We start from the raw sequence: 11,034 nt of genomic DNA on the forward strand, positions 1-11,034 counted from the left end.
ATATTTTAATTATGATATGAAAAATGCATCACCATGAATATAAGAAATCAGGGAGTAGATGGCTCAAGTGCTGGTTGGTTCTGTTAAATATTCTCATTATTTTGAATGATCTGGTGTTTTTGTCTGTGTGGAATTATGAATGTATTTTGTGTCTGGGCAGGAAAATTTGATTATTAGATCACTGCTGACACCCAATGTCAGGAATCTAACCTGAGTCAAAGTGGTAAATATATATATGTGCATGTGTGATTGTGTGTGTGCCTGCAAATCTGTATTTAGAAGGAAGTATCTTATTTCCCTCAGGGTATATACATAATTCTATTAGTTATACTTTATTAATGACAGCAGATAAACATAATTAACATTTTGAGACATATGTTTATGTTCCTATGTTTGCATGAACAAACTAAAAATTTATATTCTGGGTATGAGTTTTGTGGAATGTCAGCTGAAAGTATAAATATTTTGAGAAAAATGTCAATGGCAATCATTTCAGTGTAGATCAATTTTAGACCACACTTGGAAGGATAGGTAATCATATATGAAAATGCAACATTTATTGATTTTCAAAAGCTACACTATTTGAGAAATATTTAGGAAAACATGTTAAATTATGGAAACATAAAAGTAATGTGAATATTTATTGCATACAGTTTTATATTATAGTTTCGTCAAGTAAAAATGCCATTTATTTCTACTGTATAGGAAGGAAAACACTAAATATTACAGTTTGTGCCATATTTCACATTGAGGAGCTTTGTCTATACAAATAAGTTTATTTCTTTTGTTTCTGCTTTCCTATTCATAATTCTGCTTCTCATAGTATTATTCGAAGGACTTTTTCTTTCTGCCAGTTTGGGGTTTGAACATACATCAGGCTCTCAGTTTTTTGTTTTGCTAACAGTAGTCAGTCTACTATTTGAACCATGGCCCAGCCCAGAAATTTTTGTAGTTAATTGGAGATAGAACCTCATGAACTTTTCTACCAGCCTGAAAGCCATTATTCCCCAAGTCTTGTACTTCTTAATCACTAGGATTATAGAGATGAGTCTTGGATCTGAAGAGTCAAAGACTTTTCGTGTCTTATAGCTTCCACATGTTTGCTAGTAATTGAAATAATAAACTACCACAGATTGGGTAGGATGAACATTGTAAATACATTGTCTCAGAGTTGGTGGAATTAGAACACCAAGATTAGAGTTAGCTTCTGATTCCTCTTTCCTTGGCAAATTCAAGGCATTCTGCTTCTCTTGGAGTACACTTCAACTTAAATGCTACCTTTGAGATTCTGTTTCCATATGCAGTCACTTTGTAAGACAATGGGTGTTTTATCTTTAGTCTGATTTCAGTGGGACATAATAGAAGAAAATCTCTAATATGAAATTATTTGTTTGGGGCTTGGAAGTTATGGTTATACTTTTAAAAAATAGCAAGAGAGCTAAAGGTTTTATTAGAGCTTTTAAGACAAGTATGAAGTCTTGACCTTAGACATGCCACATTTAAATTCCCAGTACTACTGGAGGATTGAACTCAAGACCTATACTTGTGAAATGGCATCTCTACTACTACCATACCTACAAATTATAATTTTATTGCTTATTTTGAGGTAATACCACTATATGCCTGGGCCTGCTTGGACTGAGGTCCTCCTAACACAAGCATAAAACATTTTGCCTGGAGCTGGAATCCTCTAAGCTCTTTTTTCCAAGTAGATAATATTATAGATTTGAGCCACTTTATCCAATAAAATTATACAATTTCAAAATATCTTGATATTGCCTATATTTGTGCTTAACATATATAGATAACCTTAATTTTTTTCCCTCTTTTGTTTAGTACTCTGAGTTGAAAACATTGGCTTTCTTGATATACATGGCTTTGTTTTGGATGGAATCCCACCACAATCAAAAAAGTCTCACAAAAACGAGCTTTACAACGTTGGTGCGGGGGGGGGGGCGGGGGGGGGAAGGAGAAGGATTGGGATTGGGGGGGAGGGGGGTGGCTGGGAAGGGATGTGAAGGGTAAACAAAGGAGGAGGCTGCAATGCTTGGTAAGAAATGTACGCATTATCCTGCCCATGTAACTGTAACTCCTCTGTACAGTATGCTCACAAATAAAATTAAATTAAATTAAAAAAAAAAAGTCTCACAAAAGTTTATGTCAAGAATCATAGAAAAAGAAAGCTTCAGGTTGCAAAAACACTGATCTTTAAGTTATAATTGCAGTATTATTAATAGTGTTAGTCAATGATTGCTTAAGTATCATGAGGAAGGCAGAAATGTGAAAGATGTCAGGTCTCTGTAGAAATTTTGTAGTTGTCACTTCATGTTATCTTCCTACCTTAAAGCTTGTTTTATTAAAACCCTCTAGGTGTATATTGGTTGGATTGATTGGTAATCATGTCTGGAAATTAAGCTGATTTTAAAAGGCTGATGGTGCTAATGGTGTGGTAAATAAAGGAATGATCAGAATGAGCACAGATATTGTCACAGATTGAGCGGACCAGATTAACTGCTGAACAGCAAAAAAAAAAAAAGCAAAGTTTCAAGTTTGGGGATCCACATTGGAACATATACAGATAGATAGATAGATAGATAGATAGATACATATAAATATACATATACATACATACATGAAAAATTAAATCTCCAGTAGAATATAAAGAAACTTGGCGTGACTGGTATTAAACTATATCAAACTGGTTGCAGGAAAGGTAGAGTAAAATATAGATAGTTTAGCATAGATTTTGCATATATTTTGTAAAGGATGAAAATTCTTCCTTCATTATATACTTTACAAATATCCTTATTATGTTTTAAGTTTTTTTTTGTGAAAATACCATACAGAGGCGTTACAATTACAGGGACAATGTAATGAGTACATTTCTTATAAAGCATTGTTACCTCCTCCTTTCTATCCCTTTATCATCCCTTTCCATCTCCCCTTCCCGACCCTCTCTCCCATCTTGAGCCAAAGTTGTAAATTTCATTTTTCTACATAACATTTTGTACATCTCATCGTTGCACTGGGTCCACCTGTATCCCTATTTAAACAACTTAGTTTTTTCCTTCCCCTCCACAAATTATAACAACATCAAATACAGTGAAAAGTAGGTTACGTTTTTTTTGTTTTTATATTGTAGTAGGAGCATCTATACAATGCTGAAAATTTGAATTACACAAAATATGCAACATGGGTAGGCACTGGTGGCTCAAAGGTTGAATGCTGAATAGATCTATCATATTTCTTAGATTTGTCTTGGATGGTTGTATGTTCTTTTTCTATAAAATCTACGCTGTCTTCTATCCTCAGGATTCAATATTCTGCGTGGTCTATTCTACTATCCAGATTTTCTACTTTTTTTTTCTTTTACTTGTAGTTGGTCGGCTTTTATAGCTTCAAATTCTTTGTTGGATCTTTGTTTTAGATCTTGTATGAAATGCTTTACTTCCTTAATTTGATGTTCAGTGTTTATTCTCAAATCACTTAGTTGATTGGTTATGGTTTCCTTGGACTTCCATTCCTTCTGTTGGGATCCATTCAGCATTCCCTTTGTGGACTCCCTGACTTCTTTCAGCTCTCTGTTTACGGATTCCATGAATGCCTCTAGTGATCTTTGTGTATTTTCATCCCGCTCTCTCAATTCTTGTATTACTCTTTGATTAGCTTCCTCACGTTCATGCAATTCCTGTAGTTCTCTTTGACTGATCACAGCTTGCTCACACAATTCCTTTATTTCTCTTTGAGTGTTCTCAAGTTGCACATGCAATTCCTTTATCTATCTTTGAGTAGCTTCCTCACGCCTTGAGCTTCCTGTTTTGATCTTTCGTTTGCCTCATCTCTCTTCCTCTCATGCTCACACAGAGTCCTTTGCAGGTTTTCAATCTTTTTACCATGTTTACCATTAGTGTTTATAGAGCTTTGGGGGAGCTCTCCTCTGGATTATTCATTATCTGTTCTCTCCACTGATTATCATGAGTTGGAGTTGAGATACCCGGACGTGCCATTTTTCTTGTGTTTTTTCCAGCTTATTCTGCCCATTTGGGATGAAAGTAACACCTGTTTGTGCTAGAAAACTACCTTAAGGCAAGCATCAACACAGTCTATATTTGCATAGTCAAAAGCCTGAGATAAAATCTAGTTCAACAGATATATTTTCAACATCAAACAACTATGTATTAATAGTCTATGAACCACAAAGAAGAATTTGGCAAACCAGAAGTTATTAGTTTTAGCGAGAGACGTGGGTATAAATAAGAATAGAAGGATGTGGAAAGGTAGAGGGAGAGCTAACTTACTCCTAATGTCAAAGCAGAAAATAGGTTGGATAGAATGATAGTAGAGACTGGAGAAAAAAGAAAGAGAAAAAAAGACAAGAAAAAATTGTAAAACAAAAATTAAAAATTAAAAAATGAAACACTTAAATTATGCAAATTAAAAACGTAATATTCAGAGAAGGACTGGAATAGGATAAGAGAACGGAAGGGATAGAAAGGAGACGTGAAAAATTAAAAAAATTAAAATGCTTAAAATTTTATATAGGTATATAGAGGTAGTACGGCTATTAAGGAATTTAAGTCTAAGAGGTTTTGAATTCAGTAATAAATTTCTGGATTAAGTGTGTATAAAATGGGGGATAAGGTCTAATAATCGACTACAGGTATATCTGATAATGAGCAGAAAAGCGATTAAATCATGCAAAGAAGGAAAGAGAAGAAAAAGTGAAAAGAATGAGACAGAAAAGGAAAAAGATTAAAAGATCAGTAGAGCTAAACACAAATGGAAAAAAAGCACACACACAAACATATACCCCTAAAATAAAAATTATAAGAGGAAGAAAAAAAAGTTAATAGAAAACAATTTTTTAAAATTAAAAATTAAAAATGTTAAAAAAATTTTAATAAAAGGTAACAAAAAAGAGTTATTTGCTTTTTGGGGGTGAGATGGGAAGGTCCTGCATCTCCCTTGTGTCCATAACCAGTCTCTTGTTGGAGTCTCTGGTCTGCTTGTGGTGTTTGATTTTCCTGTAGCTTGGTTGTTTTCTTAAGTCAGTTTGTTTGAGGAGGCAGAAAAATGCTTTGATTTACCCAGGATTTTGTCATCCTCTTCCCAGGTTAGTTCAATGGGAGGGAGATCTGCTTTGAGTATCACAAAACAGGGTGATGGCTGTTTCTTCTAGTTTAGAGATGCTGTAATGGGGCTAGGTTCTTGGTAGAGTTGAGGCCTTTCAGCAAACAGTAGCTTTTCCCTGAGGGGCTAGCTTCTGAAGCAGTCACAGAGCCCAGCCAGGAGCCATTCTCAGGGTTTATTGTTACTGAATTTCAATTGATTGTCTAGGCTGCTGTAGGGAGAGGCAGCCCCTTGCTCTGTTTACCCAGTGAAGAAAGCCACTCCTGGGGCTGGCGCAGGCAAGGGCTGGGTGAATTTTCCCTGCATAGAGCTGAGCCTGGCAGGTCAGTTTAGGTTCTTGTGACCTGCTAAATTACTTTTTGTTTTCATCCAAAGACTGAGTTGGAGCTAGCTGCTCAGCGAGGCCTTTGCCAGTATCAGAGATGGAGATCTCCGGTAGTGGGCAGGGAGGGGTGGCCTTCCCTTCTCTGCTCCCTGAGAAGGAGTGAGGAAATCATGCTTCTACTCACACAGGAGTCTGGTTCCTGGGTGATTTCTGGTCTGCGATCTGAAGGATGAAGATGTCTGCTCCTTGTCAGTTCTTGCTGGTGTTGAGTAGAATCCTCTCACCTGCTGCATCTGGCTCCTTTGTCGTAGACTCTCTGTGTTGCAGGTATGGCGCCTACAGCCGCAACCGCCCCCGCCACAGCTGCAACCACAGCTGCTGGCAAGTGCTCAGATTTGTCTCCTTGCCCGGTTTTTCCCTCTCTGGCCTAACTCTCTGTACTGTGCTGGCACACTTGGTATGATTCTCCAGCTTAGGACTTTTCACTGGAGCACTAAAGCTGTTTTCTATGTGAGAGCTGGTTTAGCTTCCAGCTTCTCCTTCGATATCTTCCCTGAAGCATAAATTTAAATTTTAAATGATAAATTATTTTAAAATCGTTTCACTCGGGCACAGGTATGGATAGATAAGTGATGTGGGCAGAATCAGAATTATTCAGAAGGTTGTAAATGGATGCTTACCTAGTTTTCTCTCGGCTGGATCATAAAATACAGACTGTCCTAATTGGAAAAAGTTAGCCTTCCGAGGTTTTCTGCATATAAACACTCCATCAACATTTTATTAGAGGATTATTCAAGATTAGCTATATGTTGATTGATAATGACTGATCATGACAGAAAGTTGAGAGAAAACCATCTACATTTCAGTGAGGTTCTGATTTGTGCTTCACAAACTGTTATGAGAGCTCTACATGAGAATTCTAGCAGCTGCATTTTAAAAAGTACTTGGGTTGTTACACTTTCTGATATTGTCTCAATTCAAGTACTTCTCCTTGGAGTTCCATACTATTCAATGATGCTGGATTAGCTCCTTGTTACAATTTGCAAACTGGTCTTTTTGATGAAATTTGTGCTTTTCGAAATTGCTCTCCAATTCCATCCTCAAACTGCATACAAAATTTATCTGAAAAAATTTGTATCTGTTGATTGTGCATACATATACTTTTAGTTTTCATTACAAATATAGAATGTAATAAAAATTCTCACAGCAATTATACTGCACTAGCTGGTGGGCAGATTCTAATGTAAATAATATACTGTGCTCATGTAGAGATTTAGAGTATCCAAAGTAATAAGCCTGTGGTCCTAAAACCAATACCTTACTTATATTGAGTGACAAATACAACTTCATATAAGTACAGAAGTTTTCCTTGCATGTTTTAATATATATTTTTATTATAAATACTGTACAGAGGGGTTACAGTTACATAAGTAAGGTAATGAGTACATTTCTTATTGAGCATTGTTACCCTCCCCTTTGTTTTTCCCCTACTATCCCTTCCCTTCACACCTCCCCACATCCCCCATTCACCCATCCTCTGGTAATGTGTCTTGTATATTTCATTGTTACAATGGGTCAACCAGTAACCATTCCTTATATCATAAATGAAAAAATGCTGGCTTGATTTATGCTGATTCTACTTGTGTAGACACCTCTAAAATCACTGGCCAAATCCAAGAGCACATAAATGAAATGCTATCATTTTTTTTTGTCAGTTGGTATAATTGTGTTCTACACATTTATTGACAGGTTACAAATTATTCTCAAACTTTAAAACATTAAAAATACTTTCTTTTTTTCTTATTTTCTTGGCCAGGAAATCAGCAAGACCTCAGTCAGCATTTCTCACATAGGAATTTTCACATGGGTCAGTTAAATATATATGTAGAGTCCAATTTTTTGAGGACTCACTCATCTGCCTACAAATTCATGCTGGTTGTTGGAAAAAGAGCTCAAGTAAGGATGCCATTTAAAACCTTATAACTTTACTCTTTACCAGGGTATTCTCCTGCTAAATTGGTGGTTGAAAGTGTCTACAAGAGTAAGCAATCCTTGAGGAGCAGGGAGACACCATATGACATACTTACTGAGGTTTCCAAGTGACTTGCTATCACTTGTACTGCATTTTGTAAGACAAATCTCTCTAAAACTACCAGTTTTAAGAGATCAGAGGAGTGGTAAATGAACTCTTAGAGACAAATACATCTTCAACATATATTGTTTCTAGTATTCAGTTTAAGGCATATTCAACAACTGGTGAAACTTGTGTTGGCTGTAATTATGTGTCTTTCTCCATGTGTGCATGTATACGTGTGTATATGTATGTGTGTGAATAGTAACATACATGCGTACATTATGGCTTATATCATCATTTATTCCTTGCTATCAAATAAAGTAAGGAATCCCTAAAGTTTTAACAGAAACTGTATAGTTAAAGTCTTAACTCTTCACTCTGCTTCTTTACACAAAGACTTTGCAACTTCTCATTAATAAAGTTTCCATAAACTCTGAAATGTACATACTTAGTACTTAATGTCTGTTACCATAAATCTTAAATACTTTATAGAAAAGTTTTATACCTGCCAAATGGTCCTATTTTGGGCATATATAAGCAAAATCCCAAAATTAAGCATATTTAAAACCTTAAAACTTTTAACAAACCTAAACACTTGCTGCAATGTTCATTTTGACAGGTGCCTTGTATAGAATAATTGATATCCTCCTCCTACACATCTCTTGAACTACAAATATCTGGAATTATTTTGTTTTTGGCATGTCTATCTTGATTTTATTCCTAAATGTGTGCTTATGTAAGAAATATATGATTCTAAAATTTCACAACAATTCTTTTGAACTTAATTTTGTTGAATTGTCTAGTTTAGTAAAATCAATAAAAATTATACTTTATATAAAAAAATGTTCTGTGCTCAATTTAGCATCACATACACTAACATTGGAATAATACAGAGAAGATTAGCATGCCCCCTGTGCAAGTATGTCATGAAAATTTGTGTAGCATTCCATATTTTTACAACAACAGATGCTGAAAGGTGTGTGGTCACAAGGGAATCGTACTGCATTCTTGCTGGGAGTGTAAACTTGTTCAAATACTTTGGAAAGCAGTATGGAGGTTCCTCAAAAGACTCTACATAAAACTCCCATATGACACAGTAATACCACTTTTGGGGATTTACCCAAATGATCATAAACAAGACCATACTAAAACTACCAGCACAACTATGTTGATTGCAACATTATTTATGATAGCTAAGATATGAATCCAAACCAAATGCCCCCATTAGATGAATGGATCAAGAAAATATGGTATATTTACACAATGGAATTCTATGCCTCCATCAGAAAGAATGACATCGCCCAATTTGTTAGGAAATGGAAAGACTTGGAAAAAAATTTATTGACTGAAGTAAGCCAAGTCCAAAGAAACATAGGTCCCATGATTTCCCTTATTTTCAATAACAAATATATGTCTGGGATAAGCAGAAAAGTTCAAAAGATATGTGCATATAACCAGATAAAAAGATGTTAAAGAAACTGAACCCCAAAATAGGGACACAAGTGGTTTTTTGTTTCTTGCTATTGTTTCTCAGGTACTTATAATGTGTGATGTCAATTTTTTGTTTTTTTGTATGTTTCTCCCCACGATATAACCCCTGTTTTCTCTGTATTTGAAGTTGGTGCACTTACATCTTGTATGTATGCTTCTCTAATTTGGGGAGGGGAAGGGAAAAAATGCTCAAATAGGGATACAGGTTGACCCATTGTAACAATGAGATGCACAAGACACTATGTTGAAAAATGAACTTTACAATTTAGGCGGGGGAAGGAAGGGGGAGGGGAGTATACTTGTGGAGGTGAGAGGGAAGGGATGGTATGGGAAATATAAAGGAGGAGGTAACAATGCTTGTTAGGAAATGTACTAGTTTCCTTGTCCTTGTAAATGTGACCCCTGTGCACAGTATTATTACAATAAAAAACATATAAAAATGTTCTGAGATGGAAGAGTTTATTTCCTGTATTTTACCCATATAATATCGTTAACAAAGAAATTAATGCAGAACACTGATATGACGGTAATTTGAATAAATGTGTGTGTGTGTGAGTAAGGCAGCGCTCAAGGAAACACGCGCGTGCATGTGAACACACACCATACATGTATATTGGCGTGCTCAGAGTTTAAAATCAGGGCTTCAAGGTCTTGCTAGGCCTTTCCTATCTAGATTGGTGAGCTACTATATAAGCTACATCTCAATTCATGGCTCTTTGCTAGTTCATTAAACATTTTGAAAAATAATTTCATGAAGTTTTTTTTTTTTTTGGTCCTGATTGGCTCCCAAGTGTTATCCACAGAAATCAGACACCAGAGCAAATATTCAGAGTAGATAGGATTATAGGTGTGACCAGCCAGCACAAGGCTTTTAGAACAATTTTAAAAAATAAAAGAAAATTTACTTCATGGGGGCCTGTTTTATCATCTCCTAATTTGAAAGCCTTTTGAAGTGAGTATATGTCAGTTTGGGGATTGTTAAAAGATAGTAAGTGATGATATTTAAAAGTTTTAGTACTTTTTAAAAATGAAACTGGAACTGTATGACAGAAGAAATTTGGCTGTCTTCGGACCTCAATTTGTAAGCTCAGCTCTGTGTATGATAACCCAATGTCACCAACACATTCTGTGTTGAAGACAAAATGTGATAGAAAACAATCACCAAGGGCAATATTTGCTATGCTATTATTTCTTGGACAAAATGAATATTGAATTGAGAGTGTAAGAGAATGGAGAGATTTAACCCACCTTTTTGGTATTACTGAAAGACTTTTGGAAACTTTGACTCATTTCCTTCCTCACTGTGTGTGTCTTTGGGCCATGCACTTAGTGTCTTTAACTACAATTTTTCCCAACACTACAATGGTAATAACATTAGCATTATAGCGAATGTTATCTTAAGAATTAAGAGAATAAGACTTGTGAAACACTTAACATAAACCTATGAATGAGCTTTGAGTTTAGCCAGCATTCTTTTTTAAATACCAAATAGAATATGATAAGTAATACAAAAACCATTACATGTAGTGTGAGCAACCAGAAGTAATATCTATTGACCATGCTCTGCTTCCAAGGAAGCCAGATGGATAACTTCTCATGCTGTAAAACAAACTGGTTATCTTATGTCATGATAATGTAAAAGTATCAGGGTCAGAACGATGAAGAAATGTTGTAGACAGAGGTGAAATCCATATGAAATGTGCAAAACTGATAGCACATAAAAGTATCTGAGCAGTATATTGTGTTTTACATCATTTAAGTTACATCGCAAAGATAAGGAAGACCTAGAAGAATAAATTGTCTTTTTGATATTCTATCATAGGTCCTTAGAAGGATCAACACTTTCCTCATTCTTGTAGAGGCATCATCAGATGAGGGGAAATATATTTTTTGTTTGCTTCCTTCCAGTTATTCTTCAGTTTGAAATCTGAACTACATGAAACTGAAAGAAACCAAGTGAAATTAGTCATGCAGCCTTTGGAAAGAACAAAGTAAAATAAATAAATTATATATA

General features: G+C 35.3%; 1 non-coding gene across 1 annotated transcript; it reads left to right on the forward strand.

Moving 5' to 3' along the window:
- The first annotated feature begins 8,378 nt into the window (after positions 1-8,378).
- LOC122118499 lies at positions 8,379-8,485 on the forward strand. The gene has a single exon (XR_006149386.1). It is a non-coding gene; the product is annotated as a U6 spliceosomal RNA (small nuclear RNA).
- Positions 8,486-11,034: the final 2,549 nt, after the last annotated feature.

The sequence above is a fragment of the Dipodomys spectabilis genome, unplaced genomic scaffold, assembly GCF_019054845.1.
Source record: "Dipodomys spectabilis isolate Male_0828 unplaced genomic scaffold, ASM1905484v1 ptg000154l, whole genome shotgun sequence".
Lineage (NCBI taxonomy): Eukaryota > Metazoa > Chordata > Mammalia > Rodentia > Heteromyidae > Dipodomys > Dipodomys spectabilis.